The sequence below is a fragment of the Ambystoma mexicanum genome, chromosome 14 (assembly GCF_040938575.1).
Source record: "Ambystoma mexicanum isolate Mex_15411 chromosome 14, UKY_AmexF1_1, whole genome shotgun sequence".
In the NCBI taxonomy this organism is placed as follows: domain Eukaryota; kingdom Metazoa; phylum Chordata; class Amphibia; order Caudata; family Ambystomatidae; genus Ambystoma; species Ambystoma mexicanum.
In genome coordinates this window covers 634,985,402-635,002,239 of record NC_090940.1, presented here as the reverse complement: position 1 = coordinate 635,002,239, position 16,838 = coordinate 634,985,402, and positions in this window count along the sequence as shown.

The window sequence follows — 16,838 nt, the reverse complement described above, 5'->3', positions numbered from 1 at the left end:
CGTGCCCTGTCCACACCAACCGGTCTGGTGACCCATCCTGACTCTCACCACTCCAAGGGCAGGAGGAACGGGGGAGGAGACAGACTCTGGCTGCCTCGCGAGCTGTCGGGCGTGCCCTGTCCACACCAACCGGTCTGGTGACCCATCTGACTCTCACCACTCCAAGGGCAGGAGGAACAGGGGGGAGGAGACAGACTCTGGCTGCCTCTCGAGCTGTCGGGCGTGTCCAGTCCACACCAACCGGTCTGGTGACCCATCCTGACTCTCACCAATCCAGGGGCAGGAGGAACGGGGGGGAGGAGACAGACTCTGGCTGCCTCTCGAGCTGTCGGGCGTGTCCTGTCCACACCAACCGGTCTGGTGACCCATCCTGACTCTCACCAATCCAAGGGCAGGAGGAACGGGGGAGGAGGTAGACTCTGGCTGCCTCTCGAGCTGTCGGGCGTGTCCTGTCCACACCAACCGGTCTGGTGACCCATCCTGACTCTCACCACTCCAAGGGCAGGAGGAACGGGGGGAGGAGGCAGACTCTGGCTGCCTCTCGAGCTGTCGGGCGTGCCCTGTCCACACCAACCGGTCTTAGGCTGTGTAGTGTGGGCTTCTCCTTGCTCTTGTTTCCTACCTCCTATACCATGGAATGACTTACAGACAGATTTGCTGTGGAAAAATGATTGGCCGTAGGCATTTATTTTCTACAGAAAATAACACAAACAAGAATCATGATAACAACAAGTGTCTGTGCTTTTGGGCACACCGTGTCCAGGGTTAGCGATGCCAGCCTTCTCCTTGGTCAGTCTCGGTTACCCTCGGGCATCCGTTCCTGGACATGTGCCGCCTACGACTTTCTTCTACCGTGTACCGAAGAAAGTACTCGGCGTTCCTGCTCCTCTCTCTGCTCGTTTCCTTCTTCCTGAAGTTTTGCAGGGTGGGTTGGGTGGCAAAACGCTTCCTTCTCCTTTGCCCGGGTCCCAAGACGCCTACCCGTACGAGGTGAGCGTCTTGCCTGGTTTGTTTTTCTCCCTTGTCCTTTGGCCATACTTATACCCCCTCTGTCCTTTTGTTATTATCCTGGGGGCCGGGCCCTGCCCAGCCCCCCTGCAGGTTTCCCCTCACACCTTGCCTGTTGTTAGGGGCTGTTGCCTGGCAACGCTGGGGCAGTGGCGCCAACTGGCTGCCCCTCCCTATGTTTCTTCGTGCCATCTCGACCCCACCCCGCACCCAACCCCCCAGGCCCTCTATCGGGCCGTACTTTGCACGGCCCGGGGCCTGGGGCAGGTGACCCATCCTGACTCTCACCACTCCAAGGGCAGGAGGAACAGGGGGGAGGAGACAGACTCTGGCTGCCTCTCGAGCTGTCGGGCGTGCCCTGTCCACACTGACTCGATTAGGAGTTCTTGCTACAGTGGCCTCATGCAACTCTTCCTGACTCACCCGTTTTGCTGATTGCTGTCCCCGGCGCACCCTGCACCCTGTTGTCTTTTTAATTGGGGTAGAGTGATTAACATTGGACTAACAGCGCCCCCTTTTAATTCGAACCTTTGCTCCTAATCCCAATTGTGTCCAACTAATTGTTGGTCAGAACTGGTTGTTTGAGAACTAGTATTCTTATAAAAGTATTTTTATAACTATATTTAAGATTGCTGTTTTTAGAGCCCTTGGCACCTATTGAAATTATTCATATTTACATTGTACCCTGTTTTATTAATTATCTGTCATTTTGCTGAAGTAATAGTTGTAACATTCGGCGAGTGGACTATGGGTAAAAGGAAGCCCGAAGGCGTGATACCAGGGGGAGGGGGTCAAACAAAAATCTCTAGGCGCTTTAAACCCATAAACGAGGTGAATTTAGTAATCACCGAAATTAAGGGGTTCCTGGATGACATTGAGCGGCCTGAGGGAGGTAGGGGAGGTGTGGGAGGTATAGCAAAAAAGGGGGGGCAAGGGCATCAGCATACCCACTTTCTAATTGTGTGGCTGAAGACCCTGGGTATTTGATTTCCTTTTGCGATATTTCGCCGCTAAAGATGAAAGGGAGTCTGACAGAAATGTGCACATTTCAAGGGTGCACCATATGGCACCCTTTGAAATCTCCCCCACCTCTACACAGGAGGGGGTGGGGGTACATTTCTGCTGTGCATGAAGCAGCTAGGCAAAGAATTAGGGGCCGCTCCTTTAAGTACTGTAGAGACTTACCCACGAACCCCCATGAAATCCTTGAGACGAGTAGGGCCATTGCCACTTGTAATAAAGCCCAAGGAGTGAACGCCAACTGTGGAGAGTGACCTCCCTCAAATTCCACTGCCCCCCCTCCCCGCATGAGTCTGTTGAGCTTTCCAATCAGTTCGATGTTATTGCCCCCCCCAAATTAAACCCTTGCATTGGTAACCTTGACACCTTCTCCGATAGCAAGTGGCTAAGAGGCCCCCTGGAAAACAGTGACTCGCAGAAAAAGGGGTAAGGGAAGAAAACCTAGGCAACCCCCATTGGATAAGAAAATCACCAAGAGGAGGGGGGGTCTCCATGCTACTCAGCGGGAAATGAATACCCAGACAGACTCTCAGACCCCAAGCCCGGAATCTAGTAGCTGTGCCCACGTTCATGGCCCCCCAGACATCCTGACGACCACTTTGGTTGACCAGGATCTTCGGAAAACAGCTGAGCTCTTGTAGAAGAGCTGAGGGCGCTCAGGAATGTGATTGACTGTTCCGGGGGCAATGTGGAGGGTCCCAGGCCTGTGGGATAACTCCCGGGCTAACATGGGACTAGTAAGAGGGTTGTTGCAGGAAAATTATAGGAGCAGCCCAATATTAGGCCCATTTGAAGAGGAGTGGGGGGCAAGACGTTGGACCGTCTCGATGGACCCCCTGGCACAGGTGGGGGTGAGGGTGCTGGTAACCGTTGGGGACTATGTCCCGGGAAGGAGGGCACCTGGCAGTCACGGGTACATGAGCCCCCACCACCCTCGGAGGCCAACCCCTCTGCCCATCCAGGCTAGCGCACTCGGTACCTCGTCCTGTGGCATTCGTCCTCCCCTTTCTGATCCGCACCTGCACCCTCTGCGGTCCACCAGGGGGCAGCCATTCTATCAGCCAAGAATCACCATGCCAAGAGGCTCACAGGACCCCAAGGTCTACCTAATCAATGTCCCACATCTGACAAGAGGGGCATTTGAGGATGCCGAGTCGCTCAGAAATAAATACCTTTACTGGTCTAGGGAGACTAGGGGGGTGCCTCTCGGTAATCAGGAGGGACCTCCTAAAATGTACCAGGGGCACCCTGGCGAACTCCGCAACGGATTACATCGAGGTCCATTTGACTTCATGGGTCCTAGTGGAGGGCATTTTGGGCATTGACTTGCACACCATCCCCCCAATGGGGTAAACATCTTGGTACGCTCTCAGCAATTCTTTGAATCCAATTTTAGGGATGTGTGCCCCCCCCAGCAACCCACCCATTCATTTCATCTTAGGGGGAGTGCTGTTGGGAATAAAGCCCCGATGGGGCCCTTAGCTGGGGCTTTCCCCATCTCTGACTTTGGCCATGTCTCGGACCTGTTGGACTGACTACCAGGGGTTGCCTCAGGGGAGATTACTGTAAGACCCCTAAACCTTCTCTCCTGGAACATAGCTGGCTTAAAGAGTGTGTCTTTCGATACGGCCTTGTGCGATTTTGGCAGAGAACACCCGGTCATATTATTCCGGGAAACATGGGCTCTGGAAGCAATTGCCTTTGAGAGTTATGTGACCAGTTCAATTCCGGCCATCAAAGGTATCGAGGAAGACCAATGGGTGGGCTCCAGATCTGGTATGATGTCATGCTTGCTTGGGAAGTGGTATCTGTCGAAACCGGCTCCCCTGCCTTACAACTACTAATGGTGTCAGTGGAAAGTGGGTCTGGTGGGGTTCTTGCTTTTCAATTTATACAATAGGCCGAACCTGAACACTGGCCTGGAGACCCTATCGTTGTTACAAGATTTGTCCAACTCTGACACCCCCCTCATTTCAGAAATCCATTTTACATTGGTGGCAGGCGATTTGAACTTCCAGGTGGAACCCCTTGCGGCAACAGAGGACCTCTGGGAAGACCAGGACCTTGCATGGTCGATTCCAGCAATATCATCTGCCCCCCCAAAAAGGGTCCGTACAGCCGCGGTTGAGTCAGCATGCTTAATTGTCAATCTCAGAGCATGCAATGGCAGATTTCCAGGCGATCAGCCGGCGGCCATGACGGGGCCGAAGGGAGTGTCTCGTATTGACTACATATTCATCTCGGCCAGCCACTGGCCTGTAACTCAGAACCATCTGCCATAATAGCAGAATTCAAGAGCCTGGGCAAAAACCTGGTACCCTTTGTCTCAAGGTCAAATGCAAAAATCAAACGTAGGGCTGTGAAAAGAAATCCTTGGCACAACATCGAATGTGCTAGTTTGAAAAAATCCCTAGTATTGCATGCAAGAACTACAAATCCCGTGGACAAAGGGGCCCTCTGGAAATTGAGGTTAAACCAGAAAACATTCTTGCGTACAACGAAAAAAGCATTTGCCCAAGCGTCCTGGGCTGCACTACATGAGGCGATGGAAGAAGGGGATATGGTGCGGTTTTGGAAGTTGGTCTCTACTAGCGAGCTGGATGGCGACCAGTCCTAACAATGCTGCATCTCGGGAGCTGCCCAGAGAAAACATTTCTCCAACCTCTATGCAGGAGAGGGAAGGCAAGCTACCCAGTATAGTGTGGAAGAGGTATGCATAAGCCCCCTAGATGCAGACCTGGTTATAACCAACGAGGAGGTGGAAGAGGCATTGGGTTCTCAAAAAAAAGAGGAAAGGGGCAGGTCCGGACCTCATCCCCCTCCTAGACTACTATCGAGATGAAATGGCCATTTGGGTGCCAATCTTGTGCAGGGTATTTAATGCTGCCATCAGTGCCAAGGAAGTACCACGAACCTGGCGCAAGGCTTCAATAGTACCGATACACAAGAATGGGTCCAAAGACCAGTCTGAAAATTACCCCCTGATTTCCCTACTCGACGGCGCCAGAAAAAACCTCTGGCAAAGTCTTGCTGGGAAGACAACAAAGATGGTGGATGACACAGGGCCTATTAGCAATGCCCAAGCCGGGTTCCGAACTGGCCGGGGCACAGTGGATCACTGTTTTTTATTTTCCCAGAGTAATCCAGAAATACTCAGAATTACTTAAGATGAAATTGTACATAATCTTTCTGGACCGGAAAACAGTGCTTGACTCTGTGCCAAGAGCACAACTACGGCGAAAACCTGAAGCAGTGAGAAGTCCCAACTGAGGTGCTCGATGTGATTAAATTGCTAGATGTGCACAGCCAGGCCTCTGTGCGATATGGTCTGGGGGAGGATCTGACCGAGCGCTTTGACGTACTAAAGGGGGTGCGCCAGGGATGTGCACCGCTCATTTTCCTGTTATATATCCAGGACATTGTGGATGCACTAGAAGCAGGTGCCTTGGATGCCCCAAAAATTGGGTCAAAGAAATGGCCCACTCTATGTTATGCCGATGACGGAGCCATTCTCTCCACTACTCCAGCTGGGCTGAAAGTGGCCTTTAACATCTTCTCGGCAAAACGTAAGGAACTTGGACTTGAGTTTAGCAGCTCTAAGACCAAAGGTATGGTCTTTAAATTCCCCCTCTCTAAGCCTTGCCAGGTGAAAATTGAGGTAGACGGCCTTACACTGGACAAAGTGGGGAAATTTGACTACCTAGGGATAGATTCAATGAATTGGGGGTAGGGAGGGTGGACCAAACAACTCCTTAAATCCAAGGTAAGCCTAACTAAGTACAGTGGGGGCATTCAGTCCTTTTTTTTAGGGACACAGTAGTGGGGCAATTCCCCCAGCCCCAGCATTATTTGACAAGCAAGCTCTGCCTGTGTCCCTTTATGGCCCAGAGATCCGGGGCTTTGCAAACACAAAACTGTTGTCCGCCGTCGAGAACATCTTCTTAAAGAAGTTGCTGCTCTTGCCTAAGAAGGCCTCAACCGCATTGACACTTCTAGAACTGCAAGTACTCCCCCTGGCTGACTCGGTTGCCTGCAATCCAGCCCTTATTGGATAAGAGTCTGGTCTCCCCCGAGCCTGGCTCCCTACAAAGATGCTCTGGAGCCAGGGTTGGGTCCTCCATGTGAAAAAGATTCTGTGCGGGCTAGGCCGTAGACGCTTTTGGGAAAATCCCAATTAGTGTCGCCTTTCGCTTAAGACAGAGTTCAAGATGATCGTTAAACGCGATGCCTTTGGGTCTTTGCAGTCCCAAAGGCAGGCCTTGAAAAACGGCCCTGTACCCCTCTTTCCAAGCTCGCTGGGGAGTGGTAAACCCTTTCTGGATAGCATACACCCACCTTATGAGCGTTCTTTATATGTCCGCTTTAGACTGGTCTACTGCAAACTGCCTGGTATACGCGTGATCGCTCCGTTCAGAATACTGCTCGTTGCCCACTCTGTAAACAAGCTGATGAGACCCAGGTCCCCTTTGCGTTGTTATTCCCGCCTTTAATGGAGTTACGGCACAGGTGTTTATGGCCTCTTTACTTGGCATAGGGTTGAGAAGCACGAGGGAATCTATGCAGTTCTTCATTAATTCGATGGAGTGGAAAGTGGTATTTGTCTCTGCCAGGTATGTTCATCGCGCCGGGCTTCTAAGACGAACGTTGTTGGGCATGGATTTACCCCAACCATAGGCCACCCTGAGGCTGCAAGCTGTGCCCGCCCCCTGCAGTTCAATTAATGCACCTTTATGAGGCTGCACGCTTTGCACTCCTCTCAAGGATGAAGCTGCATTTTAAAGATGCTTGTCTAATTTATCTGCCTTGGCATTTTTGTCTGTGGTCTTATTGTGTCTTTTTGAGGCTAATTGAATGTGATGTTATCGATTGTGATTGTGTGTTGTGCTGTGCTAAAGGACAAATCCGAATAACGCTTTGTAAACGAAACAACTAACACTTGTACACAAAATAACGATCTTAGCCGGTAAAACAGCTGGGCAGTTTGAGTGCTTGCTGCAGAGATCCGGGTGTGCTCAGTGAAGTCAGCCTTTTATCCTTCCTAATTTGTTAAATAAACTCCAACTTGGTCGTGGAAATAATAAATGTGCATGATAGTGTTCTATCTACAAAAATAAAGAGTAACATTCTGCAAACATGCGGTCGGGCCAGATGATCACGTGACATTGGTTCCCAGTCAGAAAGATACTGCACACATGGCTTCATTTTGCAACACTTGTTTGTATTTTTGTGGGTTTCTGGGAGATAGTTAGCCTGAACATGTCCCCTAAATATGAACAAATAAATGTTTTTTTTTTTTTTTATTTATTTATTTGATTTATGTTTCAGGCCGAGACCTGTAATTTTATCAAAAAGATCTACGCATTTAACTCTTCAAGATTCTCCGGAGAGTTGGCTTTCAACAGATCGAGGTACATCTTTTTATAAACAATAGATACGTTTCCAATGTCATTGTTCCGATACTCCTTAGGTTTGTATTAATGAGGCGTCTTCGATGAGAAGAATTTCATTTATCTGTTTGAAAGCCAACTCGATTAGGTTTGTCATGGCCATTGTCCACCGAGTAGCTTCACCCGAGATCAATCTGTTCCATATGTTATCCTCTTCGAACATCCAAGGATTTGTAATCAACGGAGATAAATAAGTGATTCTGTTCTGTTTGGTGTATGGACAGTTTAAAACCAGGTGCCTAATCGTTTCCACGGTGTCCACATTTTTACATAACCTGCATGCTTGGTTTTCCACCAAACCTCGGATGGCAAGTATTTGCTTTGTGTGAAGTGTATTTAGTCTCGCTTTCATAAACATAAATATCGTGCAATTCCCGTTTAACATTTCTTCTTTAACTACAGCGTAGATCGGGAGGGAGTCTGCCAGAATGATTTTTCTAAATAACCTCATTGCGCTAACGTCGACTATCGAAGCCAAAGACGTTAGCCCAAGTTCCCTTCTAATGGCCGCAATTGCCGTTGATTTGGGCAATCCCAAAACAGATCTCCAGACCATACCTTCTATCTTATTCCAAATGTTCTCCGGAATACAGAGAGAGGCTTCCATACCGCTTGTTAGCGAGGGCACTACTTTCATTTTATAGAAGTTGATTGCCGGAGTTAAGGTGAATTTGCCAAATTTCTTGTCTATTGTTCTCATTTGTGCTATCAAGCTCTTCACTTTGTCCCAGAGTACTGTTTGCATAGCTTTGTCTGTTGTTGTATTGTCTATTTCAAACCCTAGATATCTGATATTTTTTACTTTTTCAATTTTTATGTCATCCAGATACCATGCCTCCTTGGTTGTTAGGTTCTTTCTATGTTTCTCAAGGATCATGATTTTTGTTTTATTTCTATTTATCTCCAGAAGGTTTTCATCTGTGTATTTTTTCAAGTTTGTTAATTTTCGTTGTAAACCCACTTTGGTCTGGTCGATGAGAATCACGTCGTCCGCGTATAGGAGACGGGGAATATGAGTTTTCCCTAGTTTCGGAGGGAACGTTCTAATCTCATTTTCCGAGTATTGCAAATCTCCCAGAAAGGCGATAAAAAGTGCGGGCGCAAGAGGACAACCCTGTTTTACGCCTCTTTTTACTTGAATTTCCTCCGAGAGAATTCCCTGTTGGTTTAATTTCACTCTTACCGTTGTATTTGAGTGCAGGGCGATTAGTGGATCTAACAGTGATCTTGGACATCCCCACCCATTCAATTTTCCCCAAAGCATGTTTCTGTCCACTTTGTCGAATGCTTTTGACATGTCCACAAAGGCCAGATATATTTTTGGTGCTCCTTCTTTGATTTTTGCTTTGAAAATGTTTATTATCAGAATGTTGATTGCTGTCGTTCCGTTTTTCTGGAAGCCTGTTTGTAATATGTCTTTCGATTTTGATGACCTTTCCCATATCCTCAGATGGTCCAGGATGAGGGATGAAAAGATCTTTCCCAGAATGTCTAATAAAGCAATCGGTCTATAATTAGCGGGGTCCTCCCGACTACCTTTCTTATAGATTGGGACGATGACTGCTTTTAGCCAAGTATCTGGAATTTGATGGGATTGTTCACAGATCTCGAAAATCTTTCCAATCACTTTTGCCCAGTCTTTAGGGAATTCTTTTAGGATGGTGTTTGTCAATCCGTCCGGGCCGGGTGCTCTAGATGATTTCAAGCTTCTTATTTTTTTTTCAATGTCCTCCACATTGGCTACCGACACCCAAGTCGTGTTTGTTACAGATTTCTGAACTTTTGTCAGTTTCTGAGGTTCCTCAAATTCATTCGAAATGTACTCCATCCATTTTACTTCTGATACTGCATTTGTAGGTGTTACGTTGTATGATGTGTTACTTTTTTTAATTAAAAACCAGAAGTCGCTAGATTTATTGGTGATCAGTTTTTTCATCATTTCTTCTGCGTCCAACTGGTATTGTGTTGCTTTTGTTTGTTTTCTCCAGGCAGTGTATCTTTTTGCTTCCAATTTCCAGTTTAGCCAGTCTTGTGCCTGATTTGTTTTTTTTGCCTTTCTTTTTAATTGCCGCCCTAGTTTCCTTTGTTCTACAAGTTCTTTGTTGTATGCGTGGGCGGCCTGTGGTACAGGCTTCTTTCTAGCGACTATTGGTTTCCGGTATGGTATTAGAAGTGGTAGATAATCCGGTTTCTCAATTGTTTTTGTTTGTTGATTTGCTCTTATTTTTTTGTCCCATGCTGATTTTATTTGTTGAATATTTGCCTCCGTTATACGTAGACGGGTTTGTTGCACATTTGTTTCAAGTGTGGCTTTATATACCACTTTAGTTGGTCTCCGGCCATTCCACTTACAAATAAGTAAGTTATGGTCGCTGTTGTTCGTTTTCAGCACTTTAAAGCTCACTATATTCGCTGCCAGTCCAGATGATACAAAGATGTAATCTAGGGTTGCTTTTGATTCTCCCCTTTCCCAAGTCGGGATATTCAGTTGATTTGGGAAGAGTGTCGCTATGTTTTGTAAGTCTCTATCGCTTGTTACTTTCATCCAGGCTTTTCCCCGTTCTTGTGTTGCAGTTGTTTCTGTTCTCTCTATTTCTTCATTGCAATTGACGTTTAAGTCGCCGCATATCATGATCTCGATATCGTCGAAATCTTCGTAGAGCTGGTCAATAGTCGCACTCATTCTTGCACAGAAAGCCTTTGTTGTTGTCCGCTGGGGGTTCCAATAGCAATTTATAATTGCTAAGGTGTTTCTTGTGGTGCCATTTCCCTTTTCCATGGGGGGAGACCATGTGGAAAGGGTCACCAGCATTTCGTATGCTTCACTCCATTTCTTTGGAGGTTCCAGTCCTAATCCGTTTTTGATGGCTGTAAGCAAGCCAGACGATGGTCTTCCTAAAGGACCTCTAATTGCAGCAGATGTTTCCAAGCAGAATCCGTCCAGTGAGGGTTTCTCAAGTAGCCACGTCTCTTGAAGGCATATTATATCAAGTGAACCCAGATTTACATCCCCCGGTACTGTTAAATGATTATGCCCTCTGGTGTTCCATGAGCCTACCTTGTAGTGGTTTTGTTCGGGCCGTTCCTCTAAGATTGGGGCCGACGACAAAGTCTCGGGACTCCGTCCTATTTGTTGCTATTTTTGTGATTTCTTTGACCAGGTGGATGTAAACCAATCCCACGGACCTCTCGGCGATCTTGATTCTTGTGTTTTAGGTGAACTCTTTTGAGCCATTTTTTCTCCTCCGGAATGTTTGAATTGTTGTGTGGATTTCTCATTTTCTCTGCTTCTATTGGTAGGTCTCCGTTCCTGTGGGTCACTACTGCTTTCTTGGAGGCTACTCAAACGTGCTTTGCTGTTTCCCCACTTGGAGGCTCCCTCCCAATTCAACGGCCCATTTCTTCGGCTATCTTTTGGGTCTTCACGAACGTGCTTGATGTCCCTCTTTTCGTTCCATCGCTTATGAGAATACAGCCTTTCAGTTTTTGAATGGTAGTGTGTGCTCTGATCGTTCATTTTTGTTGGATTTCTGCTTCGCTCTTCCCGCTGTGGGTATGTTAGCTCTCTCAAGTAGAAGCCCATATCTTTCAGCTCTTCAAACACTGATTTGTCCAGGTGCGTTATACTCTCCGCTTTTACATGTAAAAATGCTTTTGCTATCTTACCCCTGTGGTACGGTTCGACCAAGTCTAGGTCCTTTGTTCTGAGGTCCCTGAGCGTTTTCGATTTTTTCAGGATCTGCAGAACTGTTGGCCTGTTTAAAATTAAAAAGTCTTCTTTGATGACTTGTTGCTCAAGTTTGAACAATCGGGTTTTGCCTCTTTCTTCTGTTGTCGTTTTCCCATTTCCCCTCGCTTGAGCTTGTTTTCTCGGGGTACTTCTGCTTCTTCGCCTCGCTTGAGCTTGTTTTCTCGGGGTACTTCTGCTTCTTTGCCTCACTCTTTGTGGTGATGCTTTGTTGTCTTTCTGATTTTTACTGTTATAATCGCCAACTCTTTTTTCGGGCAATTTTTCCCTTCGCTTCACAAGCACCCACGTTTCTTCATCATTACTCAGCGATCTTTCTCCTTCTTTGTTGCTTGTTTCATCATTCTTTAACTTGTCTATCGTGGCAGCTGTTAACTCCTGTGACTTCATGGTAGTTTGGATTTGTTTGTCATGTTGTGATATGTTCATCAATGCTGAATCTAAGATGAATTCTTCCACCGTCCTAGGTGATCTCCGATCTGAGGGCGTCTGAGGGGGCTGGGCATCAAGAGTTTGGATGTCATCTTTTTTCATCTCTATTTTGTTTTGACTTTTGGCTAAATGTGGTGGTTTTGCTCTAGCCTCCGATGAGAATGTATGTGAAGCTCTCGGTATAGCTGATTTATTTTGAGTCGATGATGGAATTACTGAGCTCTTCTCTGTAATGACCTCCAGGCCATTCCTCTCATAATCTAATTTTTTAAATTTGTCTACCACATGCTTGTCCCCTTTTAAATCTTGTGTTGTTTGCGGGTTATTTTTTTGTTTCTCCAGCAGTTCGATTTTCCTTTCTAGAGTCTCGATTTTATTTTCCCACAGGATCTCTTGAATACTTTTTTGTGCTTCTACTGCTGTTATATAGCTTTCTACATGCGCCATTTTTGCTATCATATTAGAGAGCATTGCTGTGTTATCCTGGATTTCTTCTTTTAGTGCTTCATATAGCTTGCAAAAAGGTGTTAGAACAATAGACATTGCCGACATGATTGTGGTCATGTCCGGTTTTTTGGTTGAAGAATCTTTATGAATAGCCATGGCAATGTCGCTTAACCGTCGATTTTTTTGTGATGACTGTGGTTTTTCTGTTTTTTTTGGCGTCTCCCGAGTCTGAGGACCCAGGCAGTCCATTTGAGAGATGTTAGCCTGATCTGTTACTTGTTGGCTCTGCCCGGTTGCTCTCAGGTCTTGATTTATGGCTTCGTTGCTTGTTTCAGTCTCTGGGGAGGTTTGAAGTCCTGCAGTCTGGTGGGGTTGCGTCCACGCCAACCGTATGTCTTTTTCTTTATTTGTTTGGGATAGATTTTGTTTTTCCTTCACAGGGTGGCTGTGGATACGGCGTACTTCAGTCGCCTCTGACTCCCCTCCGTTGATCCCTTCTGCAGCTGTTTTTTTTATGATCATTAAGTCCCGGGAATTGTTTTCTCGGTCCAACTGAGACTCTGTACCTGGAGACTCTAGGTTACTGATCTGAGTTTGGGTTTCATGTTTATTCAACCCTCCGACCTTGGTTGGGGTTTCCACTGTTCTTCTTACTTTCGACCCTGGCATAGTTTCTTGCAACACTTCTAACATTTCTGCGTCAGATACCTCTGAGTCCACTGTTAATTTTCTTTTGAACTGTTGCGTAAAGAAGGTTTTTAAGGAGCACGATAATAGTGGTGCCGGCAGCTTTGTGGTTGCGAGTTTTTTTGTTTTTATCGCATTTCCTTCCACTCTACTCCTCTGATTTTGATTTTTCAAAGTCTTCTTGTTTAGTTGAGGTGTGGTCTTCTTTCGCGGGGACTGATTTTTCTTCGATTTCATTTTTTTCTTTTTTTGTTGGTTACGGCTTGTTTTTACTTGCTCGTAGTCTGTTTCCTTAGTTGAGTCTTCCTGATCGGTTTGTCTGTTGTTTGTGCCTGTTGTTTCACTGTCTATAAACACTTCGTCACTTTCTGATAGTGATTCCGCGAAGCTTATCTCTCCTGATCTTTTATTGGCTTTTGGAGTTTCTCTGTCTAATTGTCTCCTCTTTGATCTGGCGGATTTGCTTTGATCAGAAATCTGCTCTTTATAAGTTGAGTGGATCATCGCTTTGACGTTTAGTGTGTTCTGCACCAAGTCTGATTTATTTGTTGTAGTTTCCCCAATTTCACCAGTTTTTTGACAGGATGGCCTCTCTCCTACGGGTCCCTTTGGATCTTCCCCCGTTTGCTCAAGATGGAGGTCCTGTTCCTTTGTTGTAATTTTCCCCGGGAGTTTACCCTCCGGGTTTGTCGAGGTTCCGTCCACCTCTTCGATCTGACCACCCCCCCCCACTCCACCGCTGTGGCCCCGCGAAGGTGCCGATGCTGGCCATCCTCCGATAGCCAAAGCATCCTCACCTCTCGTCATCAAGACGGTGCGCGAGCCCCCAGCAGCGGCGTAGGCGGGCTGGACGGGCTGGACGAGCGTGCTGCCTCTCTCGTCTGTTGATTCCCTCTGAATCCTCACATCCGTCACCTGATCCATCTCCTCAGCCTCATTGGCGAATGCTCCTTCCGGGCGAAACTCTCGGGGTACTCGATTGACCCCCCCAGATTGCCACACGAGGTCTACGTGGTCCACCAGATCCGAAGGCTGTTGGTTGGCATCCGGTGGATACTCCTTTGTCGTTTGCCTACTCAATGGCAACAGCGACTGCGCCCATAGTGCCGGTAAACCTGTCTGTGAGAGTTTCTGAGGTTTCAACTGAGTCCTCATTGACGGCTTACCTCTGGTCCGTTTCAGGTTTGATGCTGGATCATCTCTCCCGTGCTCTGTTGGTGTTGTTGGTTCCCTTTCCGGGATGATGTTGGGAGGCAGCAAAGGCTCGTCCACTCCTGCCGGCTCCCGCTCCGATGGTGGGATCACTAGCAGCGGTCGTGCTTCTGGCCGTACCTCGGGTTCCATTTTACGCTTGCTGCGCGTCTGCAGCGGACTGCCGCAGACTGGCTCACACCTCGGCTCGCAGCTCCGCTCACCGCTCCGCGGTGTTCTGGGGTTTTTTAAAAAAAAAAACGAACTTCCTCACACAATGATGTGGGCTGGTTGCAGGACTGCCGCAGACTGGCTCACACCTCGGCTCGCAGCTCCGCTCCAAATAAATTGTCATAATGAAAATGAAAGACAAAAAAATTGGAGGATAGAAAAAAGAGAGGTGTTCATGTGATAGAGAGAAGCAGTGCATGGCAGGGCGCGCATTCATGTCAGCATACATGTGACATGTGACAATATCATTCCAAATCTGGGTGAGCTGGGGTTATTCAAAACTAAGAGGTGAGCGACAGGAGAAGCTGATTGAAAAGCAGAGAATAAATGTGGCTGTGTAAAATAAGCCTGCAGCAATGGCATGAACAGAGGTGCACAGACACCCATTGCCATTATCTAGAGATTCAAACACTCACATCCTGCTCTCCAACCATGACTGGCATTGGCAGGCTTGCAGTGGGCTCATTTACCCCATAACCCTTTTTAAGTGTGTACTTTGTGCATCAGGAAGGCGACATGTCAAAGTATCGAGTGGAAAATAAAGTGTACAAATGAAGAGTGCACTCTATTGAGCCTGTTCAAATAAAAAAGTGCACAGCATTGAACCTGTTAAAATAGGGAGTGCACAGTATTCAGCCTGTTCAAATAAAGAGTGCACAGCATTGAGCGTGTTCAAATAAAGAGTGCACAGCATTGAACATGTTAAAATAAAGAGCACACAGTATTGAGCCTGTTCAAATAAAGAGTGCACAGTATTGAGCCTGTCAAAATAAAGAGTGCACAGTATTGAGTCTGTTAAAATACAGATTTCATAATATTGAGCTAGTCAAAATAAAGAGTGCACAGTATTGAGCCCGTTCAAATAAAGAGTGCACACCATTGATTGTGTTAAAATAAAGAGTGCAAAGCATTGAGCGTGTTAAAATAAAGAGTGCACAGCATTAAGCGTGTTAAAATAAAGAGTGCAAAGCATTGAGCGTGTTAAAATAAAGAGTGCACAATATTGAGCCTGTTCAAACAAAGAGTGCACAGCATTGAGTGTGTTAAAATAAAGAGTGCACAGCATTGCTTGTGTTAAAATAAAGAGTGCACAGTATTGAGCCTGTTCAAATAAAGAGTGCACAGCATTGATTGTGTTAAAATAAAGAGTGCACAGTATTGAGCCTGTTCAAATAAAGAGTGCACAGCATTGAGCGTGTTAAAATAAAGAGTGCACAGCATTGGGTGTGTTAAAATAAAGAGTGCACAGCATTGAGTGTGTTACAATAAAGAGTGCACAGTATGGAGCCTGTACAAATAAAGAGTGCACAGCATTGAGTGTGTTACAATAAAGAGTGCACAGTATTGAGCCTGTTCAAATAAAGAGTGCACAGCATTGAGCGTGTTAAAATAAAGAGTGCACAGCATTGGGTGTGTTAAAATAAAGAGTGCACAGCATTGAGTGTGTTACAATAAAGAGTGCACAGTATGGAGCCTTTACAAATAAAGAGTGCACAGCATTGAGTGTGTTACAATAAAGAGTGCACAGCATTGAGTGTGTTACAAAAAAGAGTGGCATAAATGAAGAATTAGCTTAGAGAGATGAGTAGAATGAAGAGGGAGGCACAGCCACGGGCGATGGTTTTTATAGGATGTTGGATGTCTCCAATGCTACAATGGGTGAGACTTTATTTTGGAACTAGAAATTAGGCAGAGGACTACATGCCACAAAGAATAAAATTGCACTCTAACTGTGGGCAATTATTTTGCTGAAGCTGAACTGCATTTCACAGAAATACGACACTTGTTTCCTTTATTTCGAGATTGATAGTGTGTATTAAGAAATGTTGCAATTGTGACGAAGGCAGGCACATGCTTCACTGGCAATATGACCGCTCAGGGTCAATGTCTCCCCCTTCTAGACTTAGCAAGCGGCTGGGCTGGATGCGAGTTGAACACTACTCGCTGGCAGAAACCTAGAACTGAATTGCCTCGGTTCCACTACTTCAGGGGTCTGCAGCCTGCGACTCTGCAGATGTTTTGGACTTTGATTCCCATAATCCTCTGCACTGACTATGCTGGCTAAGACTGATAGTAGTTGTAGTCCAAAAACATCTCTAGCCAAAGTTTCCAAACCTTTGCAATTTGTAAGCGTGACATGTAGGTAGCCGTCTGGCAGTGAATGCTGCATACTCCATGCCGGCTTGTCTGTGCCGTTGCGCACCATGTGTAAAAGATCTTTTTTAAGAATCTGTGGTGTCACCTCTTCAGCATGGCCACCCTCTTATCACACCAGAGCAGCCTGCATGTTGCACCTATGAAATTGCCAAGTGATAAAATAACGCTGCGCCTCATTATGAGTTTGGTGGTGCAGTAAAAACAGTTACATTGTAGGATTTTCCACATGGAATTACTGCTCATGGGAAATCTGCCAAAAATCAGCATGGGGCCAGCATTCGTAACCCAGCGGTACAGCCACTGGATTGAGTGCGGATAACAGTACATGATGCTGGTGGTAATTTGGCATATTTACCACCAAATTTATAATCCCTAAAACAGGGAGAATAGGCCCTGTAGCTCCGACTGTGGGTGAGAATTTAGTGCCGGGAGATGGTCTATGCTGGCAAAGATTTTCCAGAACTAGGCAT